Consider the following 19,061-nt stretch of genomic DNA (forward strand, 5'->3'; position numbering starts at 1 on the left):
TGAAGTTTTCTGAGTCTATTTGGCTTCATTCCATCAGACTCTGTTCAGAAGCTTGTTTTAAAATGTGGTTTTTGAGGAAAACTGGGAGAACTTGAGCAGCTTCCTGGCTTTTCTCTGCCATCTTGCCTCCAGCCTTGGAAGTTCCCACCTTTTATAAATAGCTTGTCCTATTTCCCTTCTTCTTTATTCCTTCATTCTGTTTATCATTTCTAGTTTAAGCTGTATATGTCTTGTTTATACATAGTTGTTTGCATGTTGTCTCCCTATTAATTCGTTTGTTATCTTCTTGAGGATAGGCAGGGCTTTGGCCTTCTTCGCATTCCTAATTTAACAAAGTGCCTGGCACATAGTAGGTACTCAGTAAATGGTAGTTGACTCACTGTGCAGCCATATTATTTTCTCTTAGATTGTAATCCAAATATGAATTGCTGATTTGTATAAATGGAGAGAATTCCTGCAACAAGCATTCAACATTGTGGTCAATTCACCTGTTACTTGTTTTTAAGGAAATCCTAAACAACCTTCAGGTGTTCAAAGTAATATAAATGGATTACTATATAAAACACTTACTATAACTAGCTAGTTATATAGGGATATAGCTATCTGCCTTTTTATTTCTATACACATGTATAATGTTCTCTATGATGACTACAGTAACCATGAACCCTGGAATTATGAGAATGCAAGTCAAGCATCTTACTCATCCTCCTCTTGTGACCTGAGGTGGACCACTTAAGTACCTGGTTCTTCCAGGCAACTCTTTAGGATAACAATTGCATACAAGGTGCTGGTTTCACTAGCAGGAGAGTTTCCTTCCCCAGACCACCCCACTTAAATAAAACAGCATATACCCGCATAATCACATTTATAATAAAAATAACTGAGCTGTGACTATGAAAGTATCATATTCCTAGGGCACCACAAAATGTTTAGGGTACCTAATTCACTCAGGTCAGCTCAACATTCCATGACAATTAGGCAGGAAAATGTCACTTGCTCATTATCACATGAAGCTGTTCCATCTAGATTTTTTTTTTTTCAGTTCTGCATGATTCACCCAGTTCAAGGTCAGAGCTTCAATTTTCTATAGAAATCACCCTAAAGACATTCAGAATTCATAATATATAGATTTATTAAAAATAAAACAAAAACATTCTCTTTACCACCTGCTTTTTGTCTTCAATGGTTTCCCTCATCTTCATGTTGCTTGACTGCATATTTTGTGGAATGATCTACAATGCAAAAAAATAAAAAATAAAGCAAAATAAACAAGCAAAATCCCACCATCACCAAAAACAAAAAGGAAACATAAATGTGGCTCTTCTATCCCCATCCCAAGAGATTAGGAGAGGGATGGGCCCATCAAGCATTTAGAGTTCCCTTAATCTCCACCTCCTTGTGCATATAATGTCATGTGTTCCTTGTTGATGTTGCTGATTAGTAATTAAAGAAATCTAAACTAACACTCAGATACCCAAAGGAATGCAAATGAATGACTGCACATTAGTTTAGGCAGAGGTTTGAGGATGTAATTTATTTATGAACTAATGAATTAATTCATGAGAATCTGGCTGTGGTTAGGGGATTATGGCTCTTTACTCTATAATCTTTGCTAGGAAAAATGTATAGTTTAGTAGTTTTAGCCAGCTTGTGATTTAAAAAAGCTAGACTAAAGTTAGAAAAGATTGTTTTTTTTTTTTTTAAATTGATCTCTGAATCAAATGTGGGAGGCTACCTTCAGCCTATCAAAAGAGATGTCTTCTTGAGAGCATCTGTCTCACACAAAAAAGTGCCCTACACTTTATTCTGAACCAGACATTCTTATTTGTTTTTAGCTCAGTTATTTCTCTCCTCCTTAGTTGAGTCTGTGGTATATATGAAACCATGGAATAACAAAACTACTCAACTCTCTTGCTATTGGTAAAGTTTTACTTCTTAGGGAGCATACATACTTTCTGCACAAACACATAAGCAGAGAGGGAACTTTAGAAGGAAGTTCTTTGCTCTTATCACATACATCACTTAGTAGCTCTGTGACTTTATTATCTTTATTATCATCTTTAATTTGGAAATATTGATGTTTAGACTACTGACCTCACAAGGTTGATATAAGGACCAATTAACTTCTCTGGTTAACTCATCTGTGAACTGAAATCACTGTATAGAATGAATTCATATGTCTTTTAAATCCGAATCAATGTCTATAGTTAGATAATAGTTGGATGACTCTATAATCCAATTAGTGTGGTGACTACTTATGTATATGGTGTAAACTGTAATTTCTATAATTTATTACTTTGCACAACTACCTACTGATGTAATTCTTCAGGTCCTCAAATATTTGAATACCTATGAATGAATACGTATTCATCTCGGTCCAACTACATTATATAGTCTGGGAGGAATTGCATTATTCAATTTTGTAGATGTTTGCCTCCATGTTTGCTTTAATTTTGATCAGGACCAGAGATTTCCCTCTCAAAGAGCATTCTGGGAGAATTCCTTTTTACTAGTACAGATTGGAAACTGGAATGTCAACTTCTTTTTAAGTTAAGAAATTTGCCTAGGATCATAATTTCAGGATGACATATATATATATATATATATATATATATATATATATATATATATATATATATATATATATATATATATGTAATATTTAAAGAGGAAACTTTTAAATAAATATAAGTAGCTACATACATATTAGATAACCAGTCTAAAGTTTTACCATTTCAAGAAAAATTAAAATATAGTTCAATTGTATCATCATAGACTTTGTGTGAAGTAATTCTCTTATAGGTGAAATAGAAATGAAATAATTATTACAATCAAACAGAATTGGTCTTCCCTCCCACTTTCCCCCTAATAACTTAAAAACTTAAGTTAGTTGTGTTTTAGCCATGGAGTCATCATTTTTTTATTTGTTTTGTTTTTTGAAGTCCAGTATATTTCTTGAAGAAAGATATGGGAGGTTGGGGGCAGGAGAACAAAAGTTTCCTGCTCTATGAAAAACAGACAAATACACATTAGTTCATGTAGTTCAGATAAACAGATGGCTTGTATCTCTGCTTTCATTCTCAGCCCCATGCTTCTAATCACCATTGAGCAAATGTCTACTGACTGGCATGTGTCAGAGGGAGAGAAGCAAGAAGGCACAACAATGCTTTTCAGTATGTCCTTAACAAAGCTTTATATAAGTAGTTCCTGTGGCTAGTCTAATGCTGAGAATATCAGGAATCTGACCTTGTGATTACAAAGAAGCTTGTGATAAAGGTAAACAACAAAAAAGGTGATAGGTATTTCTAGAGGGAAAAAAAAGGCTCAAATTGCAAAACAAATGAACATAAAGGGACAAAAAAAGATGTTTTAAATTATAAAAAGAAGGAAATAAACATTTATTACATAGACACCATGTGTTAGGAACTGTGCTAAGTACTTTATAAATATTACCTCATTTGATGGAATATGATGTATGATGCCTTAGGAATGGGGAAGTTTTATCCATTATTATTATGGGATAATTTGGAAAAGACCATTCCAGATATGGAACCAGAGGAGATCAGAATTAGAATTTCCAGAGGATACAAGGCTGATATAACAGAGAGGAAGGCTAATGAAGTGAAGATGACTTTTTAAAATCAATGTTGAGAGGAGAATATTACTACTAAGATATGTGCAAATCAAGATTATAGGATATCAGTGATTGTAAAAAGGGAAGGGAGAAAGAAAGAGTAATATGTAAGTGATGAGAAAAAGGAATTTGTATGGAAGGTAAGGAAGGGAAAAGAGGGAAAGATGACACTAAAGTTAATTTAACTTATTGAAGGGATTGAAGTAGTCTTGAGAGATTTAGGAAATTCAGAAGGGAAGGAAGCTGAGTCAAATATGAGTCCCTTTTGGATCTGTGTATGTGATTTGTGTATGTTTGATGCAATGTGTATGTATACACATATAAATGGGGGTGAGAGACACACACACAGAAACAGAGAGATACAGATAGAGATTATATATGTGTGTGTGTGTGTGTGTGTGTGTGTGTGTGTGTGTGTGTGGAGAGAGAGAGAGAGAGAGAGAGAGAGAGAGAGAGAGAGAGAGAGAGAGAGAGAGAGAGAGAGAGAGACAATAACATAGGGAGACAGAAAAAGTGACAGAGGCAGACACTCAGAGAGTCTCACCTCAGAGAGACGTCTATAAAGAAGTGATAATTAAATGAATTGGAATTAATATCTCTGTTTCAAAACATATACAAGAGTGTTAAGCTTCCAGTCTTCTATGATGGGAGCTCCTTAACAAATCCTAGTATCACATTTGTAAGTGTACACAGAGACCAAGGGGAAATGTATTATATTTCTTTGCTTAAAGAGTCTGTCCACTGCAGAATTTTGTTTATGGAATACTTTTCTTCTCTCAGAAAATCTTTACATTTAGGGGAAAAGATCTTTTGGAATAAAGACTATCCAGGTAGCTAAGTGATCCCTATAGACACTTTAGACATTAGACTTATATTCTTACTTTCTTCTCCCTGATCACAACAACAGGGAATTCCTCCATACACTTTGTATGATTTTAATTAATAAAATCCTTATTGTTCCCACTTTAATTCATATTGTCACCTATATCCCATTCAGAATAAATTCTAGAATTGCATTTTTAATGAACTGTCAAGGACTTTATGTATCCATTTTTAACCCTAGCCTTATTTTTAATAAAAGATTGAAATTATTTAAAATAAATGAAAGATAGAGCTATTTGGAATTATTTTAGTCCTTGAAACCATCCATATTTCTTCCTTCCTCCCTCTAGCTCTCTATCTATGCAAAAAGCTTTGAAATCTATCTACATGGAGTATATTAGGATATCTTAAGTGAGATTTAAAAAAAAATACATTTTCTCCCTGCTTCGTATCATTTTATCCAGATCCTCAATATTCATCCAATACCATGTCTTACATCCAGTCTATAATGTTGTAGTTATCTCTCTCCAATTCCTTTTATATATACATTCTTTGATTAGATATTCTACTTAGTTTATTATTTTTTGAACTTTTTTCTTTATTTAATTTTTCTGTATCCTAGATCCCCTATATATGTATATATCCCTTTAACTTAATCATCTACATTGTATTTTTGACAATTGTATTAAATTCACTCCCTCCTCCTTTTCAGGTGATATGCAGAAAAAAGACAATTCTTTAGTTAATTAGTTATTAAATTATGATGATATGTTTTGAAAATTAAAAAAAAAAAAAAAACTAAAGTGAAATATCCCGTCTCAAAGGGACATTTAAAAATATCTTTTATACTTAGGCATTTATAATGGGCAAAATAACTCATTCATTCAAAATCATTCTTAAAACAATATTTCTATTATTGTGTACAACATTTTTCTTATTATGACCAAAGAGTAAGGATAGTTTAATATATCATTGCATATAATTTCAGATTGCTCTTAAAAATGGATTATTTTACAATTCCATAAATAATGAACAAAGATATTAACTATCCACAGATAGATTTAAAATCAGGTCTTCTCAAATCTGGATTCATTGCTGTAACATCTAGGTCCTTAATAATTCTTGTGAAACATACAAAATCAAGTGGGCATGCATATATTCATATACACTATGTATGTGTATACATATTTACATATATACATATATAATCTACATATATAAATCAATCAAACCTACTTTTACACTTACATACACACACATCCAATCTATCTCCCTGTCTTTTAGTAAAATAATGTTATAGATAACACTGAAGAGACTACAGCTAACTTTTCTATTTCTCATAGCATTGTATTCCTCAGTTTCTTTTGATTTTTTTTATCAATTATTATCAATAATTTTTGAATCCTTTCTCTAAAATGTTATTAGTTATGTGTGAGAACTTAGAAAGAAAATGACTTGGAATGCAGAAGCTGATTTTGTATTCTATAGAAAGTTTGGCTTCATCCAATTATTCAATAAATATATCCAGTAAATCAATCATTTCATCAAAGTACAATTCAATTTCTAGTCCTTAATAAAAATGCATTAGATTACATTTCACTAACATAATAAATGCAAGGAAATCTTTTAAAAAATCAATTCTAAAACGAGCAGGACAGTGAAACACATTTTTTAAATATGTAGCTGCTATTAGTAATTATGTAACCTGGAGGGGAAGGTAGGCTGAGAAAACATTATCAGAGCAGAGTTAGAAAGACATTCAAGTTTAAAGGCAAAAAAATGCAAACAAACAGAGGGTAGCAATAATATTGGTTCAGTGCTTCTAGGATATCTTTTATCCAAGGACTTCTAAGTACCTCATTATTTCTCACAACATTGTTGTACAGCAGGTAACCTTATTATCCTCATTTTATACTTGGAAGAACTAATGTCTGGAGAGGTTAAGTGACTCAGAGCATCTGCCAAACAAGTGACACCAGCAGCCTGGGAATGAGTTATATGCTTAGTACAGAAGTAGTCTTAGATTCATCTACTAAAGATTGAAATGTGGCTATATCTGATGGCAGCAGCAATATATAGTAGACTGCATTATTATCATCAGCACTGAGAATGCTTTTAAAAAAATCTATCAAGAAAATTCAAGACCTAAATCTAAGTGTGCCTAGTTCACAATGAGGGTAGTAATGGTTTAATTCCACTGGTGCAGTGAGAAATTGCTCAATTCAATACTGAAATTCATAGTTTTAGGAGAAGGTTTGGCTCTGGTACATGAATGATGTTGTTCAGAGCAACACAAAGTTGTAGATAAATACAACAATCATACAAATTTACATCCCCTTGGGGACAAATCTGATTTCTTTTATTTTGTGCTTTCATCATTTGTTCAATCAGATGTCTAGAAAGTGTCTACTGTGAACAAGTCACACATTATGAGAGTCACACTGCTTAATGAGGCATTTTATCTGCCTTCAAGTAAATAGGTTACTAAGAAAAACAAACAAACATGTGATTTAGAAATTGTGCAGAAGAAGTTGGGAGTGAGGGGAGTTCATTTTTGTCTGGGTGATTAGTAAATTGAAAATAGTTATTTTATAATTGTAGATAATAACAGAAAGATGTTTTATTATGGAGGATTATAGGATATTGAATTTGGAGCTGAAGAGACCTTAAAGATAATCTAGCCCAACATCGCATTTTACAAATGATAACACCAAATTAAAATGCTTTCCTTAAGGTTTACTCAGGTTGATAGGTAGGATTTACACTTAGCTTCATAATTCAATACTGAAATCTGCATCAGAATCACAACTCTACTTGCCATTCCTATTTTTAAAAAAATATTTTATTATTCCTGTTTTCTTCTTAGATTGAACTCATATTTGGGGATCTTTTTGGTATCCCCCAAATAAACATTTTAATCTTTTATTTCCAGAGTATTCATTTGGATGAGCTATTTGTATTTTGATAAATTGCATCAATAAAATAATTATACCCTTTGCTGATATATACCAAATACCTCTCCATTTTACTCTTTCTTCATGCTTTTATATTCCCTATCTGTCTTCACCATTGATTTAATTATTTTTTAAAGTAAATTTTCACATGCATTTCACACAAATTTTCCACAGAAAATGTATTTATTGTTTAAAAGAATTCATCTAACAAGTGGAGATTACAGTGGACAATTTGTGTTATCATTATAGCATTTTTGTTATGTCGCCAGCTTACCTCCTTATATAAACATTCATATTATTTTTTATTTATTTCAAACCGTTTCTATAGTAGCATGCTTCATTTAAATTCACCATGTATCAGTCTACTTTCCTTTGTGTTATTTGTGTTGTCAATGCCTTCAATATAATCAAAGTGCTTTATCTGTAGTCATAAGAGACACTACATCTTATTGATCATCCAGTAATTTGGGGAACATTTAAAGCATTGCAAAATTTCCTTATGATGATCCAATTTCATTCCTTTTTGTTATTCAGTTGCGGAGTTTGATCATTGTAAATCTACATTAATTTCCCTTGCCATACATGTGAATTGGCTAGATTCGTTAGACTATTACTTACATAGTTGTATGCCTTTATCTATGACATATGTACTTTTTGTTGGTATTATTAATTTTTTTTAATTGCTTGATAAGAATTTATCCAATGAACAATCTGATTTTGTATTACATTGAATATCAACAAGAAAGTGTGGTAATATCCCAAAACTCTTTGAGGGCAGAAGCTATCTTCAGTTTTTTGTTATTGTTGTTGTTGCTTTATTTTAGAACTTAATACAACTTCTTGACATGATTGGTCTTCATTAAATAATGCGATGATTACATCTAATTTGTAAATAGGAACATTTGCAAAATCTCATTATCATTATGGAATTTGATTTAAAGTAGGCTTTCTGTTAATTACTTCATATTTATACCATAAACATCTTGGGGGGACTTCCTTAATTGCATATATTTTCTCCCTTTAAATAGATTGTGACCTTTTTGAGACCAGGCATTGTTCTTTGCCTTTCTTTGTATTCATAGTGTTTAATGTAATGACTGGAACAAATTCAATAATTAATAAATACTTATTGACTCATTTTAAGTAAGTCACCTACTTAAAAATTTTCTGGGGCTTGATCAGAGTTGCTTTTTAGCATTTTAGAAATACCAATGAATCCTTTTGTCTTTTCCACAGACAACTCTTGCATTTGTGTAGATACAAACACATACTATACACATACATATACATACATGTATATGTATACACACATAGAAACAGATATAGAAATGACATTAATATGAATAAATAAATAATTCTTAGTGATTGACGATTTTATAATTTTAAAAGTATAACCAAATAGATATAATTTTTCAATAGAGAATCACTGTTTTGGTTGTACAAAGTACAACTTTTTCTTATGTGGGACTTCATGAATGCTAATGAAGTCACAATGACATTATTTGACTAGAAGAGATATTTAATTTTTACATAAATATATAGCTCTAAGCTAATATTTATGTGTTAAAATAGATACATGAAATCGTGTTCAACCACATTATAGCATTAAGCAAACCCTGTTGTACTTGTTAATTAAAGCCTTGAGAATGTTAGCACCAGACAGTTTAAGTGTCAGCAAACTATGAACATGGCTAATTAAAATTTAGAAGGATTCTTGCATGATATTTTTACAAGGAAAATGTGTTTTTTTTTTAAACTTAGGAGAAAAATAATCTCATGAAAGAAAAACTTTAATTCAAAAACTTTTATATGAAAAAATTATTAGATGGACATTTTACAAATATAAAAAAGCATATCTGGTATATTATTGAGCTTTCCCATATAGTTATTAGACAAAGAGAACCCTGTTGCTCAACTGAATTATCCAGCATCTATTTAATCCCTTGCCAACATATTGTGTGATGACAGAATTGTTAACAACAGAAGTGATCAAAATGATCACTTATATATTGTAAATTTTAATATTAGACTGTAATATCAATGACTATGTCACTTTTCACGCATGGATATCCATTTTGTACATAATAGTCTAGGTGTAGTCAATACTATTGTGAGCAGAAGGGGAAGGTAGAAGAAATAATAATGGATAAACACGCCAGAGTATTTACGTTTGTTATGGCTAAATTGTGTGACCTCAGACAAGTCATTTCATCTCTTTGTGAATCTCAATTTGCTCATTTGTAAAATGATGATAATTAACTACATAATCCTAACCTCACCGGGGTATTGTGAGGGAAATTCTGTGTAAATATAAAAATGATACAAGATTGATAGATCCACATATAGAAGATTTATCTTTTTCAGTTGCTAATAGGAAAAAAATATTAAATTTACTTAAACTCAAGTAACTGAAGCTCAGGTTTCCTCATCTATGAAATAAAGAGCTTAGAATATGTGTCATTTAAATTTCCTTTTAGGTCTAATTTTAAAATCCTATGGTCCTCTTGGAGTAATTACTACTAACACTCAATTAAGTAAAAAAAAAAAAAAAAAAAAGCACATAATTTTTATTTCAATGACTAGATTATAGAGATACAAGAGATGATTGATCCTAGATTAAAATGAACTGTGCAACTATGTCTAGATTTTGACAGGGGAGTTAGAAATTCATAAACAACATTTTATTATGATCCAAACGCTGAAAGACTTTAGTATAGTCAGTGAAGCAGAGATAGATGTTTGAGTGTATTCTGTTTTCTTTTGTTTGTTTGTTTGTTTGTTTTTTTTCCTTTTGCTGTTGTTACTGTTTATTTTCTGGAAGTCATTTGCTTTCTCCATAATATAAGACATTTTAGCAGTTTGATGTCTTGTTCCTCTTCATAACCAGCTTTTAGTTCTGGTAATTCTTGGTTCTCATATTGCTAAACCCTAGCTCACAGAATCTTTAGCATAATCTACTTGCTTGTAAAATCAGCACAGTTGTTGGATAATTTCAACCTTCTTTTGCATTGCTCTCTTTAGGATTGGGACATGAACTGATCTTTTTTCATTTGAGGAACCATTATTGAGTTTTCTAAATTTGCTCTTGTGTTGAGTGCAGCACCTTCTCTGTATCATCTTTTAAGATTTTAAATAATTGAGCTGGAATTTCATTTCTTCTGCTATCCCTATTGTTAACAATACTTCTTAAAGCCCGTTTCACATCATTGTGCAGGATGTCTGGCTTTAGATCAGTAATCATACCATTGTAGTTATTAGGGATGTTAAGATATTTTTTGTATTCTGTGTATTTTTGACACCACTTCTTAATCTCTCCTGTTTATGTTATATCACTAACATTTTTATTTCTTACTAATGGATCTTATACAGGAAACATTCCCCTGATACCTCTAATTTTCTTAAATAAACCTTGAATTTTCCCCTTTCTATCACCTTCTTCTATTTCTTTGCAATATCTTATTAAAATGTTCTTATATCACTGCTATTCTCTTGAATTCTGCATTCAGTTTGCTAAATCTTTCCCTTTCTCTTCCCCTTTTCCTCTCTCTAATTTACTTGTAAAGCCCAGTGAGACAGTTGTTAGCTTTCTTGTTTTCATTTTTCTTCAGAAATTTTAATTACTATCCCTGTACAATATTGTAAAGTATTCACAGTTTTACAAACATTTTTCTACCAGATCCAATACATTAAATCTATTCATTACTTTCACTAATATTCATTAGGGATGCTATTTAAGTCATATCAATATGGTCTAATGGGTTTTTATACTTTCTTCAATTTAGGTCTGAAGTTTGCAATAAGAAGCTCATGATCTGTTTTATACTGAATTCCATGCTGTGTTCTAACTGACCACATAAAGTTTCTCCACCTATAACAGCAAATTAGGTAATCTATATCTTTTTCTTTTGACTAGATTCTGATGTCCATATGTAAAATCTTCTTTGGCTTATTGGAAAAATGTTTGCTATGACAATGAGTTATCCTCACAAAACTTTATTATTCTCTGCCTTGTTTCAACTTTTATTTCAAAGGCAAACGAGCCTTATTCTAGTTGTCTTTTGATTGCTTCTGTTAGTACTCTAATTCTCTATGATCAATGTGACTTTTTAATTTTTTTTTTATTAAAAGATATTATAGTTCTTCATAAAACTATTCATCTGTGGTCTCCTTTGTATTAATTTCTGGAGCATATATTTTTAAATGTAATGTTGATTTGTTTGAGTTATATTTGAACAGATATCATTCTATCATTTTTAGGTTATATTCCAGTAATATTTCTTTTGTCCCTTTTTTTTTTTTTTTGCTATGAGTGCTATTCTAATACTTCTTTTTTTTTTTTATTTTTTAATATTATTATATATATATTTTATAATATTATCCCTTGTATTCATTTTTCCAAATTGCCCCCCCTCCCTCTATTCCCTCCCCCCGACGACAGGCAATACCATACATTTTACATGTGTTACAATATAGTCTAGGTACAATACGTGTGTGTGAATATCATTTTCTTGTTGCACAATAAACATTAGAATCCGAAGGTACATGCAACCTGGGCAGACAGATATTAGTGCTAACAATTTACATTCGCTTCCCAGTGTTCCTTCTCTGGGTATAGTTATTTCTGTCCATCATTGATCAACTGGAAGTGAGTTGGATCTTCTTTATGTTGAAGATTTCCACTTCCATCAGAATACATCCTCATACAGTATTGTTGTTGAAGTGTACAGTGATCTTCTGGTTCTGCTCATTTCACTCAGCATCAGTTGACCTAAGTCTCTCCAGGCCTCTCTGTATTCCTCCTGCTGGTCATTTCTTACAGAGCAACAATATTCCATAACCTTCATATACCACAATTTACCCAACCATTCTCCAACTGATGGACATCCATTCATCTTCCAGTTTCTAGCTACAACAAAAAGAGCTGCTACAAACATTTTGGCACATATATGTCTCTTTCCGCTCTTTAGTATTTCTTTGGGATATAATCCCAGTAGTAGCGCTGCTGGGTCAAAGGGTATGCACAGTTTGATAACTTTTTGGGCATAATTCCAGATTGCTCTCCAGAATGGCTGGATTCTTTCACAACTCCACCAGCAATGTATCAGTGTCCCAATTTCCCCACATCCCCTCCAACATTTGTCATTATTTGTTCCTGTCATCTTAGCCAATCTGACAGGTGTGTAGTGGTATCTCAGAGTGGTCTTAATTTGCATTTCTCTGATCAGTAGTGATTTGGAACACTCTTTCATGTGAGTGGATATAGTTTCAATTTCTTCCTCTGAGAATTGTCTGTTCATATCCTTTGACCATTTATCAATTGGAGAATGGTTCGGTTTCTTATAAATTATGGTCAGTTCTCTATATATTTTGGAAATGAGACCTTTGTCAGAACCTTTGTTTTTAAAAATATTTTCCCAATTTGTTACTTCCCTTCTAATCTTGTTTGCATTAGTATTATTTGTACAGAAACTTTTTAGTTTGATGTAATCAAAATCTTCTATTTTGTGATCAATAATGATCTCTAGTTCTCCTCTGGTCATAAATTCCTTCCTCCTCCACAAGTCTGAGAGGTAGATTATCCTCTGTTCCTCTAATCTATTTATTATCTCCCTCTTTATGCCTAAATCATGGACCCATTTTGATCTTATCTTGGTATATGGTGTTAAGTGTGGATCCATATCTAATTTCTGCCATACTAATTTCCAGTTTTCCCAACAGTTTTTTCCGAATAATGAATTTTTATCCCTAATGTTGGAATCTTTGGGTTTGTCAAAGATTAGATTGCTATAGATGTACCCTTTTTTGTCCTTTGTATCTAATCTGTTCCACTGATCTACCGGTCTATTTCTTAGCCAATACCAAATGGTTTTGGTGACTGCTGCTATATAATATAGCTTTAGATCAGGTACACTTAGACCACCTTCCTCTGAGTTTTTTTTCATTAGTTCCCTTGCAATTCTTGACCTTTTATTCTTCCATATGAATTTTGTTGTTATTTTTTCTAGGTCATTAAAATAGTTTCTTGGGAGTCTGATTGGTATAGCACTAAATAAATAGATTAGTTTGGGGAGTATTGTCATCTTTATTATATTCGCTCGGCCTATCCAAGAGCACTGAATGTCTTTCCAATTATTTAAATCTGATTTTATTTTTGTGGCAAGTGTTTTGTAATTTTTCTCATATAATTCCTGACTTTTCTTTGGTAGATGGATTCCCAAATATTTTATACTCTCAACATTTGTTTGGAATGGAATTTCTCTTTGTATCTCTTGCTGTTGCATTTTGTTAGTGATATATAAAAATGCCGAGGATTTATGTGGATTTATTTTGTATCCTGCCACTTTGCTGAAATTTTGAATTATTTCTAGTAGCTTTTTAGCAGAGTCTTTGGGGTTCTCTAAGTATACCATCATGTCATCTGCAAAAAGTGATAGTTTAATTTCCTCATTTCCTACTCTAATTCCTTGAATCTCTTTCTCGGCTCTTATTGCCGAGGCTAGCGTTTCTAGTACTATATTGAATAGTAATGGTGATAGTGGGCAACCTTGTTTCACTCCTGATCTTACTGGGAAAGGTTGCAGTTTATTTCTATTGCATATTATGCTTACTGACGGTCTTAAATATATACTCCTGATTATTCTAAGGAATAATCCATTTATTCCTATACTCTCAAGAGTTTTTAGTAGGAATGGATGTTGGATTTTGTCAAATGCTTTTTCTGCATCTATTGAGATGATCATATGGTTCTTATTAATTTGATTATTAATATGGTCAATTATATTAATAGTTTTCCTAATATTAAACCAGCCCTGCATTCCTGGAATAAATCCTACTTGATCATAGTGTATTATCTTGGAGATAATTTTCTGAAGTCTTTTTGCTAATATCTTATTTAAGATTTTAGCATCAATATTCATTAAGGAGATTGGTCTATAATTTTCTTTCTCAGTTTTCGATCTACCAGGTTTAGGTATCAGTACCATGTCTGTGTCATAAAAGGAGTTTGGTAGGACTCCTTCATCCCCTATTTTTTCAAATAATTTATATAACATTGGGGCTAATTGTTCTTTAAATGTTTGGTAGAATTCACATGTGAATCCATCTGGCCCTGGGGATTTTTTTCTGGGGAGTTGATTAATAGCTTGTTCTATTTCTTTTTCTGAAATGGGACTATTTAAGCAATTTATCTCCTCCTCTGTTAATCTAGGGAGCCTATATTTTTGGAGGAAGTCATCCATTTCACTTAAGTTATCAAATTTATTGGCATAAAGTTGGGCAAAGTAACTCCTTATTATTTCTCTAATTTCCTCTTCATTGGTGGAAAGATCCCCCTTTTCATTTGTAAGACTATCAATTTGATTTTCCTCTTTCTTTTTTTTGATCAAATTTACCAAAGGTTTATCTATTTTATTGGCTTTTTCATAAAACCAACTCTTGGTTTTATTTATTAATTCAATAGTTTTTTTACTTTCAATTTTATTGATTTCTCCTTTTAATTTTTGTATTTCGAGTTTAATTTTTGGTTGGGGGTTTACAATTTGGTCTTTTTCTAGCCTTTTAAGTTGTAAGCCCAATTCGTTAATCTTCTCTTTCTCAATTTTCTTCAAATAAGCCTCTAAAGATATACAATTTCCCCTTATTACTGCTTTAGCTGCATCCCAAAGATTTTGATATGATGTCTCATCATTATCATTATCTTGGGTGAAATTATTAATTGTTTCTATAATTTGCTCTTTCACCCAGTCATTCTTTAAGATGAGATTATTCAGTTTCCAATTACTTTTTGGTCTATTTACCCCTAACTTTTTACTGAATGTAGCTTTTATTGCATTGTGATCTGAGAAGAAGGCATTTATTATTTCTGCCTTCCTACATTTAATTTTGAGATCTTTATGTCCTAGTATATGGTCAATTTTTGTATAGGATCCATGAACTGCTGAGAAGAAAGTATATTCCTTCCTATTGCCATTCAGTTTTCTCCAAAGGTCTATCATACCTAGTTTTTCTAATGTTCTATTTACTTTTTTAATTTCTTTCTTGTTTGTTTTGTGGTTTGATTTGTCTAAATCTGAGAGTGCAAGGTTGAGATCTCCCACTATTATAGTTTTACTGTCTATTTCTTCTTGCAGTTCTCCTAACTTTTCCTTTAGAAAGTTAGATGCTATACCACTTGGTGCATATATGTTTAGTATTGATATGGCTTCATTATTTATGCTACCTTTCAGCAGGATATAGTTTCCTTCCTTATCTTTTTTAACAAGATCTACTTCTGCTTTTGCTTGATCTGAGATAAGGATAGCTACCCCTGCTTTTTTGGCTTTACCTGAAGCATAATAGGCTCTGTTCCAACCTTTTACCTTTACTCTGTATGTATCTCCCTGCTTTAAGTGTGTTTCCTGTAGGCAACATATTGTAGGGTTCTGCTTTTTGATCCAATCTACTATCCGTCTCCGTTTGATGGGATCGTTCATCCCATTTACATTTACAGTTAAAATTACTAATTCTGTATTTCCTGCCATCGTATTATCCCCAGCTTATGCTTTTTTCCCTTGACCCCCCTGATCCCCCTCCCCGATATTTAATTTACAGACCCCCCTTGTGACGCGCAACCCTCCCTCTTTTTTTTTTTTTTTTTTTTTTTAGGATCCCTCCCCCCTCCCTCCAAGTCCCTTCACTTATTCTCCTTTTCCTTTTCCCTTTTCCTCTCCCCCCTTTTAATGAGGTGAGAGAAAATTCTCTGAAAAACAAATATGTTAATTATTTACTCTTTGAGCCTCTTCTGATGAGAGTAAGATTCACACAATGATTCTCCCCCTCACTAAGTTCCCTCAGATATGGTGTATTTTCTATGTCTCTTCCTGGGATGTAGTTTCCCTCTTTTTATCACTCCTTCCCCTTTTTCTGAACCGACCTCCTTCCCTTTATTACACCCCCCTTTTTTTCTTTTATATCAGTAAAATCAAATTATCCTTGAGTATTTTTTATATACCCACAACAGAGTTACAGTTCTCAAGGGTTCTGTGTACCTTTTTCTGTTTCTCTTCAGTCTTGTGGATGTAGATCAAATTTTTTGTTTAAGTCTGGTTTTTTTCTTAGAAACATATAGAATTCCTCTGTTTCATTGAATGACCATCTTCTTCCATGGAAAAAGATGCTAAACTTAGCTGGGTAGTTCATTCTTGGTTGCAGTCCTTGATCTTTTGCCTTTCGGAATATCAGGTTCCAGGCCCTTCTATCTTTTAATGTGGAGGCAGCCAGATCTTGGGTGACCCTTATTGTGGCACCTTGGTATTTAAATTGTTTTTTTCTAGCTGCTTGCAGGATTTTCTCCTTTGTGTGGTAATTCTGCAGCTTAGCCACAATATTCCGTGGTGTTCTTTTTTTAGGGTCTATTTCAGAAGGAGTTCGATGAATTCTTTCCACATCTACTTTCCCTTCTGTTTCTATTATCTCTGGACAGTTCTCTTTGATAATTTCCTGTAAAATAGAATCTAGGCTCTTTTTTTGGTCATAGTTTTCTGGAAGTCCAATAATCCGCAGATTATCTCTCCTAGATCTATTTTCCAGGTCTATAGATTTTCCCAGTAAGTATTTGACGTTGTTCTCCAGCTTCTCATTTTTTTTGTTTTGTTTGACTGATTCTTGGGTTCTCTGTGAATCATTCATTTCTATTTGTTCCATCCTGACTTTTAAGGAGTTATTTTCTTCTTTCACAGTTTTTAGTTCTTTTTGTAAATGCCCAATTTCGTTTTTAAATGAGTTATTTTGCTCTATTGAATTTTTTTCCATTTCCCTAATTTTTTTTTTTTGAGAATTATTTTCTTTTTCCAATTCAGAAATTCTATTTTCTTGAGACTTTTTTATCTTTTCCAATTCAGAAATCCTACTTTCCTGTGTTTTTTTAACCTTTTCTAATTCACTAATTTTGTTTCCCTGCATCTCCTGTGAATTCTTTATTTTTTCCAACTCCAATTTCAGGACATTGTTATTCTCTATCATAACTTCTCTTTCCTTTCCCCATTTTTCTTCGATCTCCCTCAATTTCTTAAGAGCTTCTTCTAGGAGAGAGTTATGTGATGGGGGGCAGGAATCATTCCCCTTTAGGTTGTTATCTTCTGAATCTTTGCTGTTAACTTCCTCGGGGTTGGATACCCGCTCTTTCTCTGTATAGAAGGAATCTATGGTTTTTCTAGCTTTTTTGCTCATACTTAAAAAAATCTTTTGGGGTCTGTCCCTGGGGTAGGAAATTATTTACTTCTTTACCAGCTTCCTCCCAGACCGGATGGATGCAGCGGCCCCTGCGCCGAGCTAAGAGAGAGCTCTGGGAGAGAGTTCCCCACCCCCTCCCTGGGAGTGCCTCAGAGGTGATTAGCACTACTGTGCTTCGAGGGCGTAGAATAGTGAAGACTGCAGGAAGCCCAGGCTATGTGTCCGGGTGGGGAGTGGGTATCTGCAGCAGGTGACGTAAGAAGCCCCTGCGCTCAAACTGGAAGTGTCTGCCAGAAACCTTGGTCCCTAGTTCAAAGGTTCCGCTTCTCTGGGACTTCCTGGAGCTGAGTTCCACTCCCTCCAGCTAAGCTAGGCAGTGTGTGTTGCCTTGGGCCGTATCCACCCACTTGTCAGTCTCTTAACTATTCTCAGGAGGTAGCTGAGGCCACACCCCCTGGTGCCGAGTCTGCTGAGTCACCCCCAGGGTGGGGGGGGGGGGGGAATCTAATCTGAGTTTTAAAATATTTTGGCTTTCTCTTCTGAACTGCTAAATAATTAGCAGAGAAGAGCTAACAGCCTGTGCCAGATTCCTTTACCTCAGTGGCTTCTCTGATCCCAGAGCCCTTCCCAGCGCAATGGGCGCAGTGTGCCCCTACCCCACCGTCTGTGCTGGTCTTTCTTATTCCTCCCCTGAGAACTGACCTTTCCTGTTGAAACTCCAGATTCTCTTCAGCTGGTAAGTCGTGCTTCCAGTCCTTGTGGTATCTATCAGTCCTGAGCTAATTTTGAGACTTAATTTATCTAATTGGTTGTGAGGGAGTGAGGACGTTCACTGAGTCGTGTGTTTCTTCTCCGCCATCTTGGCTCCGCCCCTCGTCTATTCTAATACTTCTAAGGAATTCTAGTACTTGGTAATATGTGTAGTGATCCCCTGAATTAAATTTATCCATTTCTGTCCCTTTATGTTCATTGACATCTAACATGATGACTTTAAAACGTTTCATCTTCTGTTTGACCATATTCAACCTATCTTAGCTCAATGATCTTATATTCCAGATCCTTTTGCATTACTAAATTTTAGAGTATTAGACTTTCTTTTTAGAACCAGATATATCTTCAGCTAAGATTCCTCTTGATTCTGATGGAATTGTCTCATAAGTCATAGGGCTACTTATTTTCCTCCACTCATTCCCAGTACCATGTTGAATACTTTTCAGCCTTATGGGCTAATATTCCAGGTATACATAATTGATATTTGATGAGTTTTCTTGGGAAAAATAGTAAAGTGGTTTGCCTGTCCTTCGCCAGTGAATCACTTTTTTGTCAGAACTCTCTACTGAAGCCCATCCATGTTGAGTAAATCTGTTGAGTAAATCATAGTTTTATTGATCCCTGCCTTATCATAGTGGAGGGGTTATATTGCTGCTGATCAATAAAGTTTA

At 33.4% G+C, this 19,061-nt stretch overlaps 1 long non-coding RNA gene across 1 annotated transcript in view; it reads right to left on the bottom strand.

Annotated features, from left to right (window-relative positions):
* Nucleotides 1–1,114: 1,114 nt before the first annotated feature.
* LOC141545595 (uncharacterized) overlaps nt 1,115–19,061 on the bottom strand; it is a 379,465-nt gene continuing 361,518 nt past the window's right edge. Inside the window, exon 9 of the long non-coding RNA XR_012483082.1 lies at nt 1,115–1,232. This is a non-coding gene — a long non-coding RNA (uncharacterized LOC141545595). The remainder of the gene's footprint in view (nt 1,233–19,061) is intronic.

The sequence above is a fragment of the Sminthopsis crassicaudata genome, chromosome 6 (genome assembly GCF_048593235.1).
Source record: "Sminthopsis crassicaudata isolate SCR6 chromosome 6, ASM4859323v1, whole genome shotgun sequence".
Lineage (NCBI taxonomy): Eukaryota > Metazoa > Chordata > Mammalia > Dasyuromorphia > Dasyuridae > Sminthopsis > Sminthopsis crassicaudata.